At 45.5% G+C, this 24986-nt stretch overlaps 1 pseudogene; it reads right to left on the reverse strand.

Moving 5' to 3' along the window:
- Positions 1-1371: 1371 nt before the first annotated feature.
- Positions 1372-24986, reverse strand: part of LOC149355418 (uncharacterized) — a 47440-nt pseudogene continuing 23825 nt past the window's right edge.

Consider the following 24986-nt stretch of genomic DNA (forward strand, 5'->3'; position numbering starts at 1 on the left):
AAGAACTGCTCCATAGATTTGACCAGAAGTGCTAGGTGGCTTCAGTGTCTAGCTTCGTCTTGAAAATGAGCACATCATCTTAGGACTTGAAGAAATGTCATGTACCATTTTCAAAAACCAGACTGCAGAGATTTCTTGCAAGCCATAGAATGGAGCACGTATGTCATTCTTTAAGCTATATCTGTACAGTAAGGTGAACCACTGTCCTCACTTTTCAAGACCTTTCACTCTTTAGGGAAGCTGTTTGGGCTCCACTCTAGGAGTGAGAGGCAAACTATGCAGTGTGGTTATGTTTGGCTAAGCTGGTATCTTATTTTTGTTTTGGCTTGCTATGATTCGAAATGACCAGCGCGAAAACAGACAGAGACAAGAAAAGAAACACTGACGACAGGACGGGTGCTGTTTTCCATCTGTTTTTGTGCTGGTCATTTCGAATCATGTCCCACTAACTCGCCCAATCAGCAATTTTGATTGCTTGTTATGGCCATGCAAAAAAGCAAAATACTGTACCAATCGCTCCTGAATGTGTCCGAAAATTCACTCCTAAAGCACAGAAAGCACTCTTTTGAGATACTCAAGATTCATAAAAAGAATGTATGATGATGGCCAGAAAAAATATTTATGACCGTTAAGCAACCAAACTATTTGTGCTCTGCAAAAGCAAAAGTATGCCGCTCAGCAGTACGAGTGACATTGCACAAATACACCATATGTTAGAAAAGCTACACAGTGGCCTCGCGAGCCAGAGTTTGGACTACGAAGGCAGAGCAGCAGTGTTAGCTCAACCGGCGCTCCTCTCTACCGTCAGGTTTTTAAGTGTAATAAGAGATGACTGAAGATAAGGTTCTGTTGCGAAGTCTGTTTCACTATCTCGGTATGGCTACTACATGCACGCACGGTACGATAGTACTGTATTCAGTACAACAAACATCGTGGTTTGCTCTCCCTTATATTCTTTGGTAAAACTGCACAGTGCGCTCATGGTATCAGGCATATCTGGCCACACACAGGTTGACGAACAATGCTTGGAGCAACCAAGCTTGTCATATGACATGAGGTATAGCCCATTGTGTACAACTACTGCTGACATCTAGCAATTCATTGTTCCCTTTTTGCGATTAGTAACGACGCAACGGCTTCTTTAGGTTCTTCCGTGCAGTCAATTATGCCTGACCTTGAGCAAGAGTAGAGACAAGAATAGGTGGATTGAGAAGATGAGGTATCAAAACACGACACTGGCGCAGAAACGTTTAAGTAGCTTAAATCAGTACAAAATCCTATCAAGGTCTATCGTGCATGGAGCAGATAATGCTGACACGCTGATCTCTCAGCAGATGCAGCTGAAAGCAATGCATTCTGCACTCATGAAGTTCATGCCAGCAAGACGCTGAAGCTGGCCCACTGAACAGGAGAGTACAGCTTCATCTGCCGCAGGTGGGTGTCCCGGCCATCCATGTGGTTCTCCAAGACTGCAATCTGGACATGGAAGGCGCGGACAGGGCGGCCAGCCGAGTCTTGCGTTACAATGTGCACCCATCCCGTTGTTGGCTTGTCCAGGTCAACAGTTTCGACCACCCGCAGGTCGTGGAAAGTGCTTCCCACTTTCGAGGCAATCCTGAAAGCACAAGTGAGACCATAAAATCGTGAGTAAACTGCTGCCTCGAAACATGAGGCCGGGTCGTAACGACGGCCGCAGAGCGGCTCGTATAGCGGCCTTGACGGATACATTAGAGAAAATAGAAGAAGAGGAACAGGGTGTCACTCTCTTCACAGACGCTTCGTTACCCATGTTTTCATTGAAAGCCACGCTGGCAGTTACGACGCGGGATATGCTTGTAACCTGCGCCTCTATTGAGACGTCTTTTCCAGAGGTGGCAGAAGAGGCCGCGATAGTGCTTGCACTCGCGCTGCCCAAAGTGGGAAGAATTGTCACCGACTCGCAAAAGGCGTATAACAGTTACAGAAAGGGGTGGGTGTCTCTTGCGGCACTAACAATTCTCAAAAGTAAACGCGACTTTCCTGAAAGGAAAGTTAAGTTGATATGGACACCGGCTCACTCTGGGCTGGAGGGCAACGAGCTTGCCCACCAGTTCGCCCGAGAGATGGAACACCGGGCAGAGGAAGGTGAGGCACAGTCCATTATTAGTTATAAGGAAATTACGAACTATTACAAGACGGAGAGGCGACATTACCCCGATCCTCACAAATCGCTTACCAGAGAACAGCAAGCGATCTACAGGCAGATACAGGCAGGATCCTTCCCGCACCCTTACCTTCAACACAAGATGTACCCGGAAAGGTACCAGAAGGAATGTGATTTCTGCAAGACTGAGTTAGGCACGCTCCAACATGTCATTGGAGTATGCAACTTCATCAAGGAAATCCCCCCACCTCTTACCTGCCCCACTACCCCACCCCATCCCTCATCCTCCCTTACCGAGCGATGGGAGACCTTGCTAACCAGCCCCGCCGTGGAAGACCAGCTCGTCCTGATCTCCAGGGGCAAGGCGGCCAGGGATGCATATGGGTCCCATGAAGAGGGAACCACTCCCATCGACGGCGTCTAAGCAGACGTCGTATTTAGCTCGAGCAAATAAAGTTGTTTCTCTCTCTCTGAGACCAAATGTTGACGCTGTTATACCATGCGGGTGTTTTTGTTCATGGGGCTACTGCAATCAGCAATGTGGGACACAAACTGAATTTGGCCGGTGTTCGCTGATTAGTGCAGCCTGTTTAGCCTAGAAGATGCATTCGTGGTACGAATGTGGACCATTTCGCGCAGTTGCGGAGGAATGTAGGGGGGTAGGAGAGGAGTGGCCTCACTGTGAGATCACGCAGCGACCACCTGATAACAGCTACACAGGAGTGCGACAGGGCAAACTGAAGTGTGACAGCAGCTCTGTGACATGAGCAGCTGAGACAACGCAGGCGTAAGTAGACAGGAGCAGATTCCGTGGCGTTCAAGAAGAGAACTTCTAGCGACGAAGCGTATTGTGTTGCTCTGTGTGTAGTGTTCATGTTTCTGTGCATGTTCTGCTGGGTAAGAGAGCTGAGAATGAGGTGCGTAGTATGGTGTGGATAAAAGAAAACGAACAATTCCATCCAAGTACGTCCTGTTCAGTGCTGTCAGAGAGAGTCCCAGTGAACTTAGGAAGCGAAGATTTTGCCAGTTTTGGAACGAGACGCAAGCAGAGGCGCGTGAACTGGAACTGAATTTTTATTTATTTATTTTCACAATACTGCAGACCCTCATTTGGGTCCAGGCAGGGCGGGCAGAAAAACACATTCACACAACAGTGTAGCACATATACAATCTAAAATAGCTCACAAAGTGCGTTGTCAAAATTAACAGCCGATATCGCTTGTAGAGGCAGAGCGTTCCATATCAATAGTTTTCAGGAAAAAAGAAAATTTAAAAGCGTTAGTATGCGCGAAGTATGGTGCTAAGGTGTGATTATGGTGACATCGAGTTTTACGCGTTTCAGAGTACTGCACATAGGGGGCTGGAGAGATGCCTAGTTTTCCGTGGATTAGTTGGTGAAGGAAAGATAGGCGGGCTATCTTGCGTCTGACGTGGAGAGGTTTAATATTATTTGCTGCCATTAACGAGGATGGGAAAGAAGCTTCTTCACCAAGGCAAGGTCTAGGTGTGTTTAAGGCTTATGATAGCGTTGAACACTGGACACTCATGCAAAGATTACAGGCGGTAGGCCTTCCAAGATAATTTGTAGCATGGGTTTCTGAATTTCTGGCTGACAGACAATTTTCCTGCTTCCAGAACGATGTTTCCTGAAGCAGGTTTCGACAAGTGAGAGGAGTGCCCAAGGTGCGGTCCTGTCCCCTATACCTTTCAACATCTTACTTAGCAGTATTCCCTGCAGTCATAAGGTGTCGGCATATACTCTCTGTACCACTGTCCCTTAATGTCACTAACTATGCTTTATTGGTTTTTCTGCTCTCTTATCCAGTTAATATCTCTATTGTTTATCAGCACCATGTAATTTCTCAAGTGTAAACTATCAAATACCTTGGAATAATTTATGATCCTTCAATTACCTGATGGGCGCATATTGAGCACATCACTGCAAAAGGAGTCCGAGCAGTCGGTATGCTGCGCAGGCTGAGCAACCTTCGTTCCGACGTGAGAAGACACTCACTTCTGGTGGTTTATAGAATGTATTTCCGTCCAGTATTAGAGTTCGGCTGTGTCTTATTCTCTGGAGCGCCTGCGTATAAAATTCGCCCCCTTCTTATCTCAGAGCGGAAGGCATTGCGCCTCTGTCTGGGCCTTCCCAAATTTGTGGCTAAATCTGTTTTATACCTGGAAGCACATATTCCATCTTTGCCTTCAAGATTTCAGCTCTTAACATTCCAAACGTTTGTAAAAATGTACGATTCATCACTTCATGCCTCAAATTTGATCTTCCTTCGTCAGCCTACGTCATTTTTCAACAAAAGCTGATCTCATTTCCATACTCCATAGATTTGTTTTCTGCAATCTCTCCTTGACCCCTCAAGCATCTGCATTTCAGATGTCCTTCCAGTGTGCGCCAATTCTACATCTATTCAGACTGTCTCTGATGATATCTTTCCAAAGCAGGCAAAATTAATGCCTTTCCGTTTGTTCAGCAGGTTATTACAGGATTAGTTGATGTGCATTGACTCTCATGTGCTCATTGCGACAGGCACCTCACAGTGTGAAGAAAAGGCCCGTCTTGGCCTTTTCTCTCTCTTTTGACTGGTCATTCTCACTCCGCCTTCCCAATTACACCCGCATTTATTCTGCCGAATTTTTAGCAGTAGTTTTGGCCTTGCGCAAGTTAAACAGCTCTTTGTCTTCTGTCATAATTATGGCAGATTAATTACAGATTAATTATGACAGATTATAATCATTCATTAATGTTCAAAATTTATCTGTAACCAAAGCTTCATAAACACGGCATGTTTAGCTCCGTTCCCTCTTTCAGTCACCCATCTCACAGTGCTTGATTTGTTTATTTAAATCACCATATCTGAATTCCTTTTTATTTAGTTATTGTTACTATTATATTTTTATTATTGCCTATGTAATTTTTATTTAATCTTGTTTCATTTTTTACACTTTCAGCACCTGTCAGTCGCCGCCTGTGTCCTGGCCAATCCCCCGCAGTGAGTACGTGCCATTACCTTCTTGAGGGCATCAACAACACCAAAGGAAGACTTATGACGACCGATGTCTACCTCACATATTTCCTTCATTCGATAACATGTACCGTCAGTGGTCCTACGCCTGGTGGACACGCAACATTCCTCACTAAACAACAGGTATCCACCAGATATGTGGCAGCACAGGCAGAGATTGAGCAGTTTTTCACAGGAAATGGTGATAGCACATACATACTACAAGCAAGATCTTCAGCCTGAAGGGCTCAACCTTTACCCTTGCTCACAGATATTGCAAGTCAGTGCACTATACCCTTGAAGACATTTCAGGACGTTGTTGAGATGCTTTCTGGCAATAACGGTGAACAGCTGCGAGGTCTTTTGCCTGATGTGGCTAAGCTTGTCAAAATTGCTGCGACTATTCCAGTTACATCATGCATATCTGAGAGATCATTTTCGTGCCTCTGTCACGTCAAAACCTACCTCAGGTCAACAATGGGACAAGCTCAGTTATATCACTTAGCACTTCTCCATGGGCACAAAGACCTCGCCCGCAAAATAAATCTCAGTGACATCGAAGACGACTTTATTCAGAGGTCTGCTGTGCGAAGAAACATTCTGGATTGTGCGGTGGCCTTTGTTTAATGTTAAGGACAGTGAAGTTGATCTTAGCAAAATACGCCAGCTCTCTTCAAGCTGCCACTGCCCATGAGCTCGAATTAGTCCCTCCCATAAAATGGCCCTCAATTCTCTCTGTTGCCACTTTGCCATTACAACTTCTACTCTTTTACTCCTGTTTGTGTCTTCGTTTATATTTTGAAAGATGCATGAATAGTTCATATTCCTTCTTTAAATTTTAAATTGTTAGCTTGTTGATGGGTTATGCTGGCAATGCTATGCAATATTGGTGGGAGATACACCAAACTAACTTTTGCTACTGAAGTCAGTGCTCACGCAAGTTTTGCGGCCGAGATAGCCTTCTTCCTGTGGGTAAGCTCTTTTTGGCGCTCATTTCAGTTAGACCTCAGTGGAGGACGCCCGAGCGTCATCCGAGAACATTCCGATGTTGGAGCGACTAGTCAAGAGAATAGTGACGGTGGAATGGATGTTCCAAGTTTTCAAGTGAGTTAATCAGACATACAGCGCCAGAAAACACATGACTCACATGAAACTAACTATTAAGCCCATTTGTCCACACGGACAAAAAACTGAAAACTGTTTCCAGCGTCGCATTCCTCACACATTGTAGTATTTACCCACATATTAAAATTAAATTTCTGGTGCCCCATTTTTTTTCTATTTTTTGAGCAGACAATGGCATGATATATATTAATATCTCAGGAACTAATTTACCTAGAAATAAACAAATTGCATATTTGAAATCAGCAGAAAAAACTAAATAAGTCTGTGCAGTTTCATTGCATTTGGTATGTAAATAAAAAAAAAATCCTCTAAGACCCATGTCCTCCCTTAACGGTAACATGGTTACATGATGCTAAACCAGACAGTAGTGTTCTGCTGAGTGAATCCTGTTTTAATCTTCTTCGTTGCGACAGGAACATTCGGGACCTCTTTCTAACCAGTGACCCAAATATTTGTTCAGATGTCATTCATCATGAAAAGCTTTCCGATCACGACTTTATCACCGGGCACACCAACTACCTGTTCAGCGAAAGAAAAACTGTTCCAAAAAAGATAAGATCTTACAGCAGGGCCAACTTTCACAAAATAAACTCCAATTTAAACACCTTCTCAGTGCAATACCTTTTTCTGATCTGTCCTCTCATTCTGTTGAGGAGAACTGGATGTTGTTCAAAACTACACTTACTAACCTCATCAATCAGTGCATTCCACTTATATCGATAATGTGCAACCCAAGTCTACCCTGGTTTGATCTCAGGCTTCTAAGAGCTAATAATAAGAAAAAACGTCTGTACAGACAAGCCAAAGCGTATAGAACTACTCATTCACTTGACAAGTACCGTATTTTCAGGTGTATTAGTCGCGTTTTTTTTCTTAAATTTTTGTCGGTGCGTCTTATACAACGGTGCGACTTATATATGGAATAAATGCGGGCTGCTGCGGCCGCGCCCGAAGAGGGGCTTGCTTGCTGTTAAGGACGTGCTGCGCGGTGTCAGCACACCCAGGCAGTCTCATCCATAGCCTACCACTACCGCGTCCCTTATAGTCTATATGTCACTTTGGGACGTTAAATCCAACAACTTGCAAATATTAAATTGCAAGATATCAGTGGGCGCAGGGCAGGCACCCTGGCCAGGAAATTTATGTGCCACAACCGCACGCCACCTTGTGCTGCGCCATTGCTGCCATGGGATTGTCTTTTCACTGATAGTTGCAGCAAGGTCGACAAGGTCTTGATTGAGGCGTGCTTCGTATCTGTCGTTTCATTGGCCATGATGCAGTTAAGTAAGCGTGTTGCTCGAGCGAGTGGATAACTGCATCCAGCATACCTTTATCTTGTGCGTCTGGCGCTTGTGGTCAGCGGTTCAAATGAGCGCACGCTACCAGTACCAGGACTTTTTCCGACTCTAGCTACGGTGCGTATAAAGAGCTGTTCGCACAAGTAGATAAGATTCAGCAACTACTGCATGGCCTTGGGTATGCCCAGCAGCAAGCGTATGCATGGTGACAGCAGACTTCAGTGTTTGGCTGTACAGTGCTGTTGTTACGTTGTGTCGCGGGGCACACCAGAGTTAATTGCGCGAACCGCTCTTTATACGCATCGTAGCTAGCGCCGGACAAAATCCTCGTACTGTGTTTTGAAAATAGCATGCACTCATTTGAGCCGACGGCGACGATCGCCGGGTGCACAAGATAACAGTATGACGGATGCAGTTTTCCACTCGCGCATTTTATTTACTTTCGACTGTGCCTTTACATACCATCCGTATGTATCTAAATAAACATTTTTGAAAAGTACTGTCTAGATTTTACATCGTTTATCAGCTGCCACAATTTTGGCCGCGATCTGCAAGATCCGGAACGAATTTTCTAAGAAATCGAGTGAAGAGGTGCGTCTTGTACACCAGTGCGACTTATGTATGTTTTTTTCTGGATAAACAGCCGTTTGGAGGGGGGTGCGACTTATACAAAGGTGAGACTTATACACCGGAAAATACGGTATAAGCAAAGCGATAAAGAATACCAAGTTTTACTAAAAAAAACCCACAGGGAATTCTTCAGCAATGTTTCACCGACAATCATCACCAATAACCCACGAAGATTCTGGCGCATTATTATTCCCCGCAGTTCTGGTGACATTATCCTTACCGACTTGACTAACACTCCAATTCCTGCATCCGAATGTGCACAGATGTTTTTTTCAGCATTTTCATCTGTATGTACTTCTGAAGGTATCACTTCAGCTCCCAGCCTAGATCCATTTATTGAGGTTTCTATGCCCCAAATAGTTATTAATGAAGGAATTAAATCCCTCCTGAATAATGTAAACTAACTTCTAGCTCTGATCCTTTGGGCTTTAACATCAAGATTCTTAAAAACATCTCTGAGAGCATTTATATAGTTGTTGTCATCACTCTTTTCTCAATCATTACCACCTGGATACCCATATTCAAATCTGGTGACCACTCTAATCCTCTCAACTAGTGTCCAATATCCTTAACTAGCTCCATATCTAAGCTCATGAAACATGTTGTTTACACTAATACAGTTGAACTTCGATATAACGAAGCAGTACATTTTGGGGAAAAATTTCGTTATATCGCGAACTTCGTTGCATTGAGGTTTTTGTCTTTTAGTGCCACTAATGAAATTGTGCATTCAAACAACATTCGTTATTCTGTTTTATTCCACTCATGTGCGTTGTGACGATATTACACCCGATTTTAGAAGAAAAGACAAGCAAATAGAGCAGCAATAGTAGTTCAGTCAAGCTTCGTTGCCTCGAAATTGCAAATCTCAAAATATTGCTTCAGTTGAAATTTTCTCTATAGAGTCAAGCTGCTCCCCACGGTAACATGCATTTGGTTACCCATTACCTTACAGTGTTTTCTCAGCGAATTGCGAGCATCTCGAAATGTTGACTGAGAGATGGAGATAAATGCCGCCATTGAAATATTAAAGTGAGCTTCGCGTGTTGCTGCAAAGACATGCCACGAAGCATGCGGCATCACCGAAAACGAAACCGAGCGGTGCAGAAATCCATTAATGGCGTCAAGCAACACTGCGATCCATCATGTGCTCTCGCGGGGGCTGATGGGAATGGGACGTGCAAGTAGGAGGGCGCGCAAAATAGTGCAGGTGGTTAGGCTGGCTTTGTGCAGCGCATGCGGTGCGGGGTGCGATTTAATGACTGTCGGCTGTAACTTCACAGAACAGGGCATAGCGGAGCGGTCCGAAAATTACGACCACATGCGGTTTAACCTGCGTTACGTTACCAATACACGAGCGCCTTGCATTTCGCCTCCATCGAAGCGCAGCCGCCGTGTCTGGATCAGCTGTCCAGCGCCGTAACCACCGAGCCACCGCGACCGGGCGAGATTGACGCGAGTTCAACAACGAAGAATCTTTATTGTCAAATCTTTGCAAAAGGCAACTGACTTCATGACTGCATCAGCTCACTTCATGATGCAGTCATGAAGTCCGTTATTTTTGCCTGACGTTTGCTCATGAGCGTCGGCGTAATGAGGCGTTCATAGGTGGCCACTGAGGCTTCGTAGACGTAATTGAAGAAACACTAAAGAACATCACCATTCTGGAGCTGCCACAGAGGGAGCTTGCAGACTTTCGCGAAGTGAAGAAGGAACAATGGAAACTGGCAAAGAAAGTGCCTGGAGTTCAGACGCTCCACCTGTGGAAGTTGGTTCAGTCAACTGAAGGCAGTGCATCCTACGTGGCCTCCACCGCTGCTTCGGAATGGAAGACGCTGTGATCTGGTTAGTGCTTCGGGCTGGACAATATACTGTGCGCAAAACCGAAATCAACTGCCGCCGTTTATGTCTTGTTACGATTTTCTGAATTTCAATGTGCACATGAAGCAGCATCCCATTTTTAAATTGCCTCCCGATTAAAACTCCCCATGATTAAAAACCTTGCAGATAAATCGTTCCCCTCAGGAGACGACGTTTTGTCTCCTCCTAATAGTGTCTTGTAGAACCATTGAACACAGAGGTAAATAGACGAAGGTTCGAAAACGCCGACTTCAGAAACGCATTAATATTAACTTTTATATACAAAACTTTTTCTATGAACCAAGAAATGATCTAATATCTTTCATGAATTGATTAAATATACCAATAGACCGTACGACGAATAAATTAGAGAGTACAAACAACGTTTGACCGCCACCAGCCAATTCTTATGACATCAGGCAAAATAGCGAATTTATTCCCATTTTCACGCATTAAGAGCGGCGCTAACAAGCGAATAGAAGCTCTATAAACATTGAGAATGGTTCGGATATTGGGGTAAATAAAATGTAACCACGTTCAATGAGTGCTAAATCAAATTTCTGACAGCTACTATTTCTAAGAGGCAGTAATAAGCAATTCTATATAACAAAAGCATGAACTCAGTTTTGTGTTTATTTTTGTATTTTAAAATAATATAATGCAACACTTTTCTAGTGCCTTAAAATTATCATGTATTGAGGATTATTCAGGAAAATTTTAACAAAATTCAATGATGATGTTTTTTTTTTTAAACCCAAGTCAAAGTTGTCACTTTTTTGGCGTTTTTCAACTTCGGCCAATTTTCAGACCGTACTGAAAACTATCTGCCAAGTCTAGAGCAACAGAACTTGCCTGAGGTGAGTAAAAACAGCTTAAAAATATTGAGAAAAATATTCAATGGGAAGATCTTTAGGCATCTTGCCCTAAGGCTGCCCTGCAAAGTGCCTTTTTTGCACCGCATAACTCCAGAAGCGAAGTTTGCAATTTTTTTACTCGGAAGGTTGAAAGAGAAAAAAAAAACAATTTTTATTTTCGCGGATTTTACAAGTTGAAAGAGGTTTTGAAAAAATGCTGATGCGCGAAAAAAATTTTTTGTGCATGGAATGAGGCTTCAAACTTGCAACTTTGCGAAGTGCCAAAAACGACATTCTCCACCTCTTGTGACGTGCGATTTTTTTTCCGAAAAAACTACGACGCTTCTTGCAAAACTAAGGTTCATTCCTTAGTGTGGACACATTTGCCCATCATATATAAAAATTTCATTGAAAACAAAAAATGGTCATGGGGCCTCGATTACCGTTCTTATCTGAACATGCCCTGCTATAAACAGCGAGCATGAGCCTCCTGCATACCAATGCCGACACCGCGCGACACGTGACGGGAATTGTGAAAAAGTTTCTGATTGGAGACTGGGAGGGACTGGCTGTGTACATCTCAAAGAAACGCTGCAAGGTGTAGTGACCACTGCATTGTTCGCTGGTTGTTCCCCGATTGGTTAAAAGTGCTCTACCTTGACGTGGATGCAATGACAGGATAGGAGAGCAATTGTGTCATGGTCATAAAGAGTGGTATGCACTTAACAGATTTATGTTTGTTTTGCTGTCATTATTGCAGTACAAAGTCATGAGGAAAGACCCGCGAATGTTTTTCCAGTACTACCGGATGTAACCAGAACAATTTGATGTTCTTCTCAAGATTGTCCGGGAGGACTTGGAGCGCCATCATCTGTGTAGAGAGCCTGTTTCCTCAGAAGAAAGGCTGGCGATCACCCTCAGGTACTGCAACACTTGTGACGATACTAATGTTTTCACACAAGTTATCATCGTTTTTTTTTTATTGTATACAGGTGCCTCTCCTCAGGGATGGCCATAAAGCAAGTGGCCATGGTGTTTTGGGTAGCACCATCAACATGCAGGCTCGTGATACATGGCACTTGCCGAGCTCTGGAAGAATTTGGAGCCGCTCTACATGCCTGTGGGTATTGCTCACCTCTTATTGGGTAGCATGTATGTTTGATACATATTAAAAACCCAAAAGTGCAGTAATATAAACTATATATAAGGGCTGAGGTGAAGTAATATAAAAAGCACAATCAGTTTTCGCATTTCACTCGCATGCAAAACTATTCCTTCACCATAATGAGCCTTTTTATTTCTGCTTTCTAGGATCCAGGACCTGAGCACTGGGAGAACACAGCACGGGAGTTTGGCACACGATGGAATTACCCCAACTGCATTGGCGCAGTTGATGGGAAACGTGCAAATTACAGTCCCACCACATTCTGGCAGCAGCTTTTACAACTACAAGGTATTGAGCACAGTTTTGCATTAGAATAACTGCTCCAAGCTTCATACATGTACAAGGGTTGCTCATGAATGTGTTGTGTTTTTCTGTTTTAGGGCACATTTTCCATCGTATTAATGGCAGTTGTAGATGCAAAGTATAGATTCCTCGTGGTAGATGTTGGGGCTCCAGGACGCCACAGTGATGGGGGCATCTTTAAGTCGTCGACGTTTGGCAAGAAGCTCAGCAGCGGTGTTACAAACGTGCTGCCTGCAGCACGGCTCCCCAAAAGCCAGAGAGTTGCGCCACACGTGTTTGTGGGCGACAAAGCTTTTCAGCTGAGGGAAGACTTTCTACGTCCGTACCCTGGAAAAAACGTGCAGCCGACCCAGAGAGTCTTCAACTACAGGCTGAGCAGAGCAAGGTATAAGTTAGGCGTGCCTTCCTCTCTTATTAGAAAAGAAAAAAAAAATTGGTTACTGAAAGAACAGACTACACAAGTGCTCTTTATTTCATACTGCTCCTCGAGAGTGGTATTTATCCTGTTTACTATTTTATGCTGCACATGAAGGGCAAGGAGGAGAAGAAACTTCTAAAACAAAGCAGACCAGTATAGATAAACCTCTTTACCAGATCACATATACTGCACCTGGCCTGTACAGTTTGTTTCGTGATATGTAGTACTAATTACTTGTCCAGAGCACATTCCCATATATGATACTTTTACTTGTACAAAATAACCAAAGTGTGCCATTTTATTGTAGGGTAACAGAATTATCATAGATTTACTAAGTGTGTTTGTTGCAGGCGCATCGTGGAAAATGCCTTCGGCATTCTGGCAGCACTCTGGAGGATCCTATTTGGCCCAATCAATCTCCTGCCGAAAAATGCATCATATGCCGTCCTGGCTTGTTGTGCTTTGCATAACTTTCTTTCGGCTGCTAAGGACACACCTTACTGCCCACCTGGCTATGCAGATAGCGAGGACAGCTTCGGCAACATTTCCCCAGGCCAATGGGGGGCTGATGCTGAGTCAGGAGGTCTACTTAACCTGGAGTCTACACAGTCACGGAATTTCAGGGCAGGTGCTGCACAGGCAAGAAACCTGTTTGCACAGTATTGCATGAGTGAAGGGGCTGTACCATGGCAATGGGCACACACTGGACTTCCAGCACCCTAGTGTGTACAGAACTTAAAATGCGCTGTGATTTATACATATAAAGGAAGCCAACAGCCACCGACACCAAGCAGAGCATAGGGAAATGTTTTTCTTTAATTTGTGGTGTAAATCATTCAAGATGTACCTGCATAATATTTTTTTTACCTGAAAGGTAATTGATTACAGATCAGAAGAAAGACCACATGGCGCCAATGTGATCCAAACCAGTTTGCAGCATGTGGCTGTCTTTTCTGCAACTTGCTAATGAAATATTGTTGAGTAAAAGAATTTTTGCACTATTAATTGCTTACGCTCAACATGATTTATGCTGTTTAACATCCCAAAGCGACTCAGGCTATGAGGGATGCTATATTGGAGGGCTCTGGATAATTTCGACCACCTGGGGTTCTTTAACGTGCTCTGACATCCCACAGTACACGGGTGCCTTGCATTTCCGCTGTGGCTGGAATCGAACCCGCTTCTTTCGGGTCAGCTGCCGAGCACCAAACCGCTGAGTCACTGCGGAGGCCCTTATTGCTCAACACGACTGATTAAAAACAAAATCCCCAACACTTTTCTTGTGTGCCGGTGACACGTCGCTTCCTTTATATGTATTTCATGGCAAGCCGCTCATTTCCCTTTCCATGTCTGCTCTGTGTAATTCCTGTGATTTTTGACAACACGGGAGAGATAGGGTCAACTGTACTGGACTTCTTGTAAGTCGCAACCAAAGATCCCTGTCAGATGCTTCTTGATTGCTTCGTGGGTGTACCCGTAGTCCACTGCTTTGTACCCACTTGGTTCGAAGACCAAGCCTAGCTGGTCCTTGTTCTCGCTGGCAAGCATCTGCTTCCACTGCACTGCACTCAGTTCCACCACAGAGTTCAAAGGCACTTTGGCGCACTACCATGTGGTGTGGTAGAGTGTGGGTTTGCCCCCGCACCATGGGCGTTTGTCCTTGTATTGTGTTGGGCACATTTTACTTCGTCTGTTTAGGCACAGGTACGCATCGGCTCGGAGTCTTTTTTTTTTGTGAAGTTCCAGATACCTTTCCTGGTCCCTTTGTAATAATCCAGAATGTCTGTTGTGTATTTTTCCGGCATTGGGTTCAGGTTGCCCTTCGGGTCTTTCAGATGTTGCGGCTTGCTGCGTATCCTCATGCAGTGTCTTAAGCACTTTGGTTGCCTCTGACCTCTGCATGTCCCGGCATCCATACCAGCACATGGCTGGTTTTCAATTTTGATTCTCTGATTTCTGTATTTCTTCCCGCTTGCCTGCCTACCCTACCATTGAGGTAGTTCAGCATGCTTGCTTGGAGTCCGTTAGTACCGTCAGGGGTGTGTCCCTTCTGATGCCGTCAACTATGGCCATTGCGAGGCAACTTCCTTTGCTTTGGCTATGCTGGCTCCCTTGATGGTTGCACTTGGCACTTTCATTTGGTATTTCACTACTGCTGCAACTGCTTAGGCCCCTTTTGGGTACTCGCTGCATCCATGTGTGCGGTGCCTTTGCTTTTCCCATGCAACCTCTGTAGTTCCTCTGCTCGTGCCGTTCTCCTCTCTTTGTGGAGCTTCGGGTCTATGTGCTTGGGCGCAGTCATGACCCTGAGCAGACACGTGTGTTCATCTTTCAGGTTCCTCATATAGTTTTCGCCTTCTCCTGTCCCCATCCCAAGTTTGGTTAGGAGAGCCCTTCCTGTACTCGTTTGCATCACCCGTTGCCTCTGCACTGCTAATAGTGTTTTTGTAACTGCTTAAAAGTATTGTGCACATTCAGGGCCATTTATTTATCATTGGGGGTGTTTTGTGGTATTTTGAGCACATTTTTGTCCACACTGTGTGTTACGGCCTCTTCCTGCTTTACCTTGGTCTTTCGAGTTCCTGATACAACAGGCTGTATTGTACCCTGCTGACTACTAGGCTATCCACAAGACTTAGCATGTCTTTTTCCTTCAGGCTGCACTTCCTATTCGCTGACTCTGTTGACCATTCTCGCGACTTGTTCTGTGGCTGCCTTGAGTGCTGCGATGCTTCGACTGTAGTGCATTTCTTTAACATAACAAGGGTTTTAATTCATACTAGTTACATTGCTGCATCGACCAGCGTCTGGCTGTGCACACCACAGTCCGGGTCTTTAGGGAGCATCTCTGTGTCTCTGATTTAGTGTCCACAAGTATAAGAAGCATTTTCCCACCAAATGGTGTGGCATAATCTAGGTGCACACTCCCAGCATTCACTTGGCTTAGGCCATGACACTGGTTCTGTCTTTGTTAACATTGGAGAGTTGTGCAAACACTGTTCGCATTGTCAAGTGCACTTTTTTCTTTCAGCAACTATTCCTAGCCATCAAACCATACGCCTTGCCATTCCTTTCATGACGACAGGGATGAGCGGGGCTTAAAAGTGGCTGCTTAGAGTTACCATGAGTTCTTTAAACTTATTCCCCTTTGCCTTCACAGGTGCTAGTAAACTGCAAAGCATTGCGCACGTGCTTGTGCCGCAGTTGACAAAAATATGCACTCTTTTTTTTCGGCACCGTCAATGCCGTTTGCATTGAAGAGCGCGTTTGCAGATTATCAATCGAGCTTAGAAAAGGATAGCTGGTGTACTGTAGCAGACAGGAAAAACAAAGTTGTGAATTGCAATTGCGCTTTACTACCTTTCATCCTGTCTACCTGTGACTCATAGCATTTAGCAACAAGACAGTGCTATGTATTTGTTGTTATTGTGTGTCATGAAATGTCTATTTTGTGATGAATATAAGAGTTAGCCTCCATAGCATACTTTAGACATGCCCACTGTCTGTGGTCCACTGTCTGCTCATGCAAGGAATCTTGGTTCCTGTCATTTCTGAGCAGTGCATTGACTGTGCTTTAGCTGCTGGTTCTCCTTGCACCTTTTTGGCAGGGGTTTATTTTGCCCCCAACACTGTGTATTCAATTCGACAGGGTGCTGCTGGAAATGTACTTTTATTTTGGGTCATCAAATGTATATTTGCTTACAAAAGCAAGCAGCTCGAGTTCCATCGTCTTCCTTAGATTCTTTGGGCATGCTCGTAGCTTATGTGCTACTAACTGGCCATACACGGAGGCCTGATCTTTATCGTCCGCAATGAGTGCATCCACCCTGCCCATGTCCTCCTCCCACCGCGACCTCTGGGCCTCCTTTCTTCCTCTTTTCTGTGGTGGTTTCACAGCATGAGGGGCTGCCACAGTGGTTGAGGTCTGCAGGACGCCATTTGAAGTGGTCTGCACTTGACAGCTTTTTACTGGATGGGCATCCTCTTGTGGGGCTCTACCAGTGTGTCTAGAGAAAAATAAAAGCAAAGCTGAGGCACTGTGAACTTTTTTTACATTATGGTATAAATGCAGTTCAGGAGAGCAATATAGCTCTCCGAAAACTTGCTGTGCAATGTTTCTTCATAATGCATGCATGTATTTCAGAATTGAGGCCACATTGCTGTGGCTAACACAGAGTTCAGAAGTCAGTACTGCATTACTGTGCACTTTTGTAATGGTTGTTGCTGGTACTTATGAAAAGCAGAACTACATTTTGCATATGTGTGAGGCTTCACTGTTGGCTAGTTCTGGTGTTGGCCGATAGTACACACTTTTGCAACTGGAATGCAGATTCTTACCTTCACCTTCTGTGTCGCTATAAATTAAATTAAATAATGTTTCAACCGTTTCTTCAGCTGGGCTCTGGCTGTTGTAGTTTGTGCTGAAAAAAAAAATTGTCAGGCTGGTTAGCACACACTGCTTTGCTTTTCACATGTCATCTTCATAAACACTTCTTTTGAATGTTTGGAAACACAGGACTGTTGTGGGAGTGTAAATAGTTACACAAGTTGTGCTGTACCAGCTTTTGTGTGGCCTTGTCATCCCAACAGTTCTGCAAACACTTATTCACCCCAACTTTTCTGATCTCATTGTGCCTAAAATGAGGTACCCAAGTAGCTTCATTGTGCAACCTGAAAGTGACTGACATTTTCGCCTTGCTGGTACTGGAACTACTACTGTAAATTTGCATATTTTACCTGCTCCTGCATTGTCTGCCGGTCTCACTTGCCATGTGCTTTGACCCCTGCCCCACACATGTTAAACCTCTTCTTGGCTCCAAAAGAAAAATAAATGATTTTGAAAGATGAGCATTGACCAATGATAACATACCTGCCAACATCCACCTGGTCCTTCAAAAACATTAGCAGGTGGAAATATGGCCACCGCACCTGTCTGCCATCGCTCGCACCTGACCCACTCGGTGCACCATCTTTCCAGGCACGGTGTTTTTTTGCAAAAGTGTCCCGCAGGCTCTTCCACCGTGCCTGGACATTAGAGCCTGCAAGTAGAGTTTCACAGCATTGAACTCTGTTCACCACCACATATCCTATCTAGCACAGCTGTCAGCATGCCAGTCTAAAGCGCTGGAACGCTGCCCTGCCACACAAAGGCAGTGACATTTTTTGGCAGGTACTCTGCTCTAGAGACTGTGCTTGTAGTGGAGAAGAGGTACAGGGACTAAATTTGCCGTGCCAGTTGCAGAGTGCTTGTTATAAGAGACCAACTGGATTCAACTTTCTTCGCTACAATGTCCACTACTACAGTGCACAAGCCAGTTGTGCCAGCAATTGTACAAAGGTCAACATGAGCATTTCTGGTATCACTTTCAGCAGTAGTTGCCTCACTAGCGTGCCACTAATTTGACTATTGACTCACCGTGGTATGGTTGCGAGGCCTGAAATTGCAATTCATCTAAAGTGTAACAGATTTCTGTGGTCAGTTCAGCACCCCAAAAGTAATTGATAACTATTATGTTATTCTCCTTTCCATTTTTACCAGCGCAAAACATGGACTCCATGGAATGAGCCAGTGTGGCTTCCAGAATCCGTTGCCAGTTGCAATTTGTACGCTGTTAATTTTCATCAAAAAACAACTTATAAAAGCTGTTCTCGTCTTTATGCACCAGCTCGGAGTTTAAAACCACACGAGAAGCAGCTAAGCGTCGCGCTTCGTTGTTCGCAATCGCAAAAGAAATGCGAAGCGCGGAATATAGCGCTAGTAAAATGCAGGCCGCTCAGGATAGCATTTCCGGACGTCCTCGTTCGCGCGGCTTTTCGGCAGCGCGACCGAATTCCTCGCTAGCACCAGTGTTCGCCAAGGTTCTAAAAGTTATAAAAGGTGGTTACAACCCGTTCTTCGAGTAGCTAGAAACAGCTGATTACTCCTAATCGACTACTGAGCTATAAAAAACTGTTTCCGTGAATGTTACCCTGAACTCCAAGCGGCCATTCCAACTCTACAAAAATGAGCAGCCAGTCTAGAGCGGTCAACCGCTGTGCTGTGGCACAAATGACATACTGCGCGCCTGCATGCTCACTTTGAACCGCGATGCTCGAACTTCAGTCTCTCGTATGTCTATGCGCCCTGGTGTATGTGTAAAAAGCTGCATCTCTATGAAAGCAGTTGTCCAAACAAGTAATCTTTGCACTGTCACGAAACGGCACGCCGCTGTTCGTTCTTGCACTGTGGAAGAATTCTAGAGGCCACTACGATGTGCTTTCGGGCGAGGGAATACGCGACGAGCAGCTCGGGAGACGGGCACCGCCGTGCATGCTGCGAGCTCAGCGGCGCGGTTGAAGCTCATTGACCACGACCAGCAACACCATTTGCCAGCTTTCTTTCAAGCAGGCGCAGATGGCGCAGGAAGGGTGCCCTGCTTTGAAAGGTACACTCGTAGCAATGTAAACATACCTGGGTCGCATCCAAGCTCTCTGACGACTTCGGCCCACGCCTCGGTCTTTCTCTTGCTGTCTTTATAGTCACTCCTCGAACTGTCCCACAAAATGGGACGCTTCTGCAGCTCGCAGATCAGCCGGTCGTTGAATTCGACACGAGCTGACTTTGTTGACAGAGCCATGCTTAAAAAAGTGCCGAGCTGACCAAGCATACAGAAGCGCGCGCGCGAAAGGGATGCGCCGGCGAGGAAGACGGAAGTGTCGACACGCCAGTGAGCCATGATTGGCTGTCCCTGCTGGCCGCTTCCGGTAGCGTCCGACGACGCGCGTCAAATATCTGGCGGGTCCAGATCGGCGGCGGCGGGCGTTTTTTTTTAGGCCGGGCGTCAAATGCGCGCCGTCGGGCGAAAAACGCCGAAGAAAACGCTCCATGTATCCCGGCCTTTATGTAGGTGAGAGTTTTAATAGATGCAGAAGCTACTGGCAAATTACGTCGTAAGTAAGACAGGACACGATTAGCTTCATGTGAGCATATTCGGCAAGTCCGAGTGAAAAAAGGTATGCTTGGCATTAGAAATAACGGCGATATATAATTTTTCAGCTTAGTGATATTTTACCGATGTGCTATGCGTCCCCTGAGACTTGGCTGAATGGTAAAGGCGCTTCTTTTTGTTCTCCAAACGTTTCAGTGTTTTAGTAAACCATGGCTTTTGTGAATTAGAGCGAAAACTAATTTGGGGGATGAATCTGTTGGTTAGACTTTCTAGTTTGGCTCTGAGCAGTAACCACTTTTCTTGAACACTGCGGGAATGAAAACGAGAAGACTTGAAGGAACGCATTAAGTTCATTATTTATGGCGTTATAATTCCCTTTGTCATAAAGACGGATGGTTTTATGGCATTTGCGGCGCCGGTTTGGCGTAAGGGCAAGGTTAGCGTGAATTACTTTGTGATCGTTTATTTCAGGTAGGTATTGTTACGTTTCGCCTTCGTCATGTGGGAAAAAACGGTGCGGCTGCAGCGGAACGCCGACTAGCCCCGAAAGGCACGTTGGGTCAACCCCTGGGTTACCCACGGAAGCAGCGTTCGTCTGCCAGAAGAAGTTTTCAGCGAGCGTCTCCCCTACACTACAGAGGCTAGAAGGTTTTCCTAGTGTCGCGACCGGGCCGGCGCTGCTGAAATAACTTGCTATGCTCAAGGCAGATGGCGCTGCCGCCCGCTGGCGCGCGGGCGGGCGCAAGAAGCCCCTATGGGGAGTGCTCGCTGGTTCAGTCGGTTGATCGTGTGTGGGTCGCTATCACTGCTTTGACAAGGCGTTAAAGTGTTAAAGACGGTGCAAACACTGGCATAGGTTCTCTTCTCATTTAGATTCGACACGGACTAGCTGTAACACCGACAGTGTGCCGCGGCAGGAGCAAATGCAAGCGTCACGTCGGGCCTCACCTACTGCGCCGTAAAGAAGCGTAAAAACGCATTTCGTACATGATAACGAAATGAGAAAAGGAAGCGGCACAAATTGCAGGGTGGAACGTCTTTATTACACAAGGTCCCATGACAACAATGTTCTAATGCCTGTTTTTGTGCGAAGTGCCCTGTGCGAGGCTACTGACAGCGCCTCATTTTCAGCAACTTTTTCTTTTCTCGCTGCGCTCCACGCTCTTTGTTTACCGACTTTACAAGGAAATGCATCCTAGTCAAGGCGTAAAACTTGACCACTTCTGTCGTAATTCGACGTCCATGCTCCGTGCAGCCCCCACCTTGAAGCTCACGTCCCTGAAGAAAATGCAGAAAGCTGACTATGCTATCTGCGTGTAGCTCATTGCCGCTAAAAAACACCGTAAATGCGTCCTCAAGCTTAGCTGTGAGCTGTTCAATTGGCCTTGATGGATAAATTAAGCCTCCATGGTCAAAATTTCGAGTAAGTGAGGCATTGTTGTTTGACTCGGCTTGCAAAGGCGAAGTGCTGAAACAAGTTGCACATTCGGGGCAAGGAAATCTTTTAAGGATTTTTCTTACAACATACCCAGCTGCATAAAAAATTAGTCTGCTGTCACTTTTTTTGTCTACACAGCCCTGATGATCGCTCAGGCTGCTGTGCTCCTCGAGCAGCTCTGCAGCAGAAGGCAAGTTTTCGCCATCCAGTAAATTATCGACAAGTTCAGTTATTCGTTCATTTTTTTCTTTGGGAACATCAGATGGTTGCAAGAGGGCAGTCACGACTTCTGCAGGTACGTTTGCTCCTTTTGGAGGCTTTGCGAGGCTGTAGAAAGAAAGGTTGTTGATAATTATCAAAAACTGCCCCACAGTTGGATGATCATTGCAACCGAAGCACTGGTGCACAATCCCAAATACATTCTCCATCCTGTCTTGGCTTAGGTTTGCAGTCAACAAGTACTTGTATTGCAGCGACGTGGTCAGGTATTTTACAAGCGACAGTGTGCTTTGCAGCGTTACACGCAGCCCAAGGGCAGTTCCTGCACTTAAAAAGCCGCCACCATACTGTGCAGCATGTTCCTCCCATTCCTTGAGAAAAACAATGAACTCATTCAAAAACTGTGCACTTCTTGAATCAGCACGAAGGCCTTTTGATGGTATTCTAGATGACATTATAAAAATTAGTCTTTCCATTAGTTTTACAAACCGTTCTTTCGGTTCGATGTTTCTGACGTTGTCAGCGCTGTGTGTCTGCTCTCCTTCTTGGTCTGTGTGTGTTTGCGCTGTTGAACCATCACTATGAATCTACACCAACTAGCCCAATCTGCAGTTCTTCTACAGTTGTCGCTTTGCAAATGGTCCCGGTAAAAGAAAATACCCTTTAGTACCTCCTGACTGAACAGCTGAAATGCAAGGTTTACTCGCATTCTTTCGAATGCGTTTGGATGCACATGTGATTGCGTGATGTGTGGCATCACCTTCAATGCCACAAATCGCCCGCGCGCACTTGCCAACTGGCTGGGCGAACGGCGCGGCTTGCATAGCGCGCCAAAAGCCGCACGCCTGGCAGCTGCAGCGCCACCTACGCTGTGCATCCAAACCGGTTTCACAGGGGCCCCTTGAAACGGCGGCCGTTCAGGACACTAGGAAAACCTTCTAGCCTCTGTACCTACACCGCGGGCGAACGCATGAAATGCGCGGGAACGCCGCCCCGTGGACATTCCAGCGTCTGCGCGACGTGGACGGCATCTTTCTCCCTCTCCCAACACGTGACGAGGGCGTGTTCTCTAAGGAGAGAGTATGTGATTGGTGCCACAGTGAACTTCCTTCCTCGGCAGGCCCGGCCCCCATCTAGGGAACCTAGGGAAAGAAAACACTAAAAACTCGGCAGCGAGTACGGCCGAGTGGTCTCTCATGCAGCGTTTGAGCATTGAGCGTCTCGCCATCGAGCTCCTTTGTCCATAATGTAATTTAGTTGTATAAAGTTTTTCTCCTTCTCTTTCCCGCAGCCTAGTCTCCGACCTCCCTCATTCCCTCTCCGGCCCGACCATGCTACCTGGTCTTTAACAGTATGGAACGGGCTGTACGCTGTCCGGGTGATTGGTTAATAAGGGATCTAAAATATTTGCACAGTTTTGTGTTACGCGGGTAGGTTCAAGTATTACCTGAGTAAGATTGAGGTTGTTGCAAAATTCTAAGAATTCCCTTGTTTCTCCGTTGTTAGCTATAGGTGTGGGCTGGTTACGCCAGTCAATATTCGGAAAATTAAAATCGCCGAAGAGGAAGATTTGTGAATTAGGATGCTTTGTGGACAGTTGACTTAGTACGTTATTAAGCTGACGGGAAAGATCGTGACTACTGTGTGGCGGCCTGTAACAAACGCCGAGTAAAACTGTGTTAGGTGGTGCGTTTAAGATTAGCCACAACATTTCGAGGTCAGATGAATCTTGTTTTAGGGAATATGATAAATCTTGGCTGACAGCAATGAGTACACCCCCTCCTCGTGAATCTTCACGGTCTTTTCGAAAAACCTGAAAGTTAGGTGGATCAGTCAGTACTTCGTTATCTGTTATGTCACCGCTCAGCTAAGTCTCAGTTAAGTCTCAGTTAGTATAAGTAGATTGCTATTTGATGACCAAACAAGGCTAGAAATAAGTTCACGCTTAGGAATAAAACTACGGATGTTAGTGTATATAGCGGAGAGCGAGAGGCTAAAGAAGCGTTCGTGGTACGGTTTCTAGACAATTCATGATGAGGTGATTGCTAATCTGATTGGGAGGGACGAGTTACTCTTTCCTTGACTATTTTCGTGGTTTCATCGAACACGTAGCGCCTGGGACCAATATGCAATGTCTTAAAATTCAAAGCAAATTTTGTTGTCTTTTCTTTTGCGAACGCGACTAAGTGCTTTCGCGCATTTCGGACTTTGAGGGAAAAGTCCTCGCCGACGCTGAAGTTAGTTTCCTTCAACTTATGACCATTCGATAATATGGCATCTTTAATTTTAGATGCAGTAAACTTGACGATGATTGGACGAGTGTGGTTAGATTTGTAACGGCCAAGGCGATGGGCACCTTCGATGTTCTCAGGGTCAATTGTTACACTCAAGTTCTGAAGGCAATGGTTGATGACTATTTCCTCGGAGCCTGCAAAATTTTTGGATGCGTTAGTATCGGAAATGTCATAGAATATAAAATTATTGCGACGTGAGCGGTTTCCTGCATCCTCTATTCGAGCATCTAGAATGTCAATCTGTCGGGCCATCCCAGCACTCTCAGATTTGATTGCTTCAAAATCGGTTTGAAGATCCGAAAGAGCTTGGAAATGGGCCTCCAGATCGGTAATTCGCTTAGTCAAGCCAGTTATGGCAACTTCAGTGGAATTTATCAGGGTTTTGAGTCCCTGTATTTCGGAAATGAGCGTTGTTTGACCGGCAGATAGATTTTTTAGTTCAGCGACCACATCCTCGATAGTGTTAGGGCCTGGGTTGGATTCTACATCACCTGCCAAGAGCAGCAAATTACGCAAAACATTACTGCAGTCAGCTACAAGGAAAACAAAGCGCTGCGGGCTCGGCAGCTGCACTAAGAAATAATTGCTAGTTTTTTTTTGCAAATAGAGAATACTTGTCACCGACCTGCATGACGAAGATCAGAGGACCCGCCGCGGTGGCTGAGTGGTTACGGCGCTCGGCTGCTGGCCCGAAAGACGCTGGTTCGATCCCGGCCGCGGCGGCTGAATTTCTTTGGAGGAGAAATTCTAGAGGCTCGTGTACTGTGCGATGTCAGTGCCCGTAAAAGAACCCCAGGTGGTCGAAATTTCCGGAGCCCTCCACTACGGCGTCTCTCATAGCCTGAGTCGCTTTGGGACGTTAAACCCCATAAACCAACCAAACCGACCAAGATCAGAGGATTAGTGACTGGTGCAGGAGCACAGCCACCGAGCCCCTCTGCTTCATTTCGCCCATCTCTTCCACCCCACTGCACCGCCTGCAAAGCCACCTCATCCACCCTCTATCATTAGCTTCGGGAACTCCTACACCCTTTCCACGCTCCTGCCATTCACTTTGAGCATGTAGTGCCGAAAAAAATCCCGTATCATTTTCCTTGAGATTGAAATACACATGTACCCTGACCATACCTGCTGGATGTACAGGACCAAAGGTGAAAAGCCTATAATGCGATATGACACATGCCAATCAAATTTTGTAAAAAGAAGTGTGGCATACTCATGACTTCGCAGTTTGTTAAAAAATCGTGTGCTCGTGAGATGGGAAAAGGTTTACAACTGGAAGTTGACAGGCTG

Source organism: Amblyomma mixtum, chromosome 3, assembly GCF_055824585.1.
Source record: "Amblyomma mixtum isolate Tamu chromosome 3, ASM5582458v1, whole genome shotgun sequence".
In the NCBI taxonomy this organism is placed as follows: Eukaryota; Metazoa; Arthropoda; class Arachnida; order Ixodida; family Ixodidae; genus Amblyomma; species Amblyomma mixtum.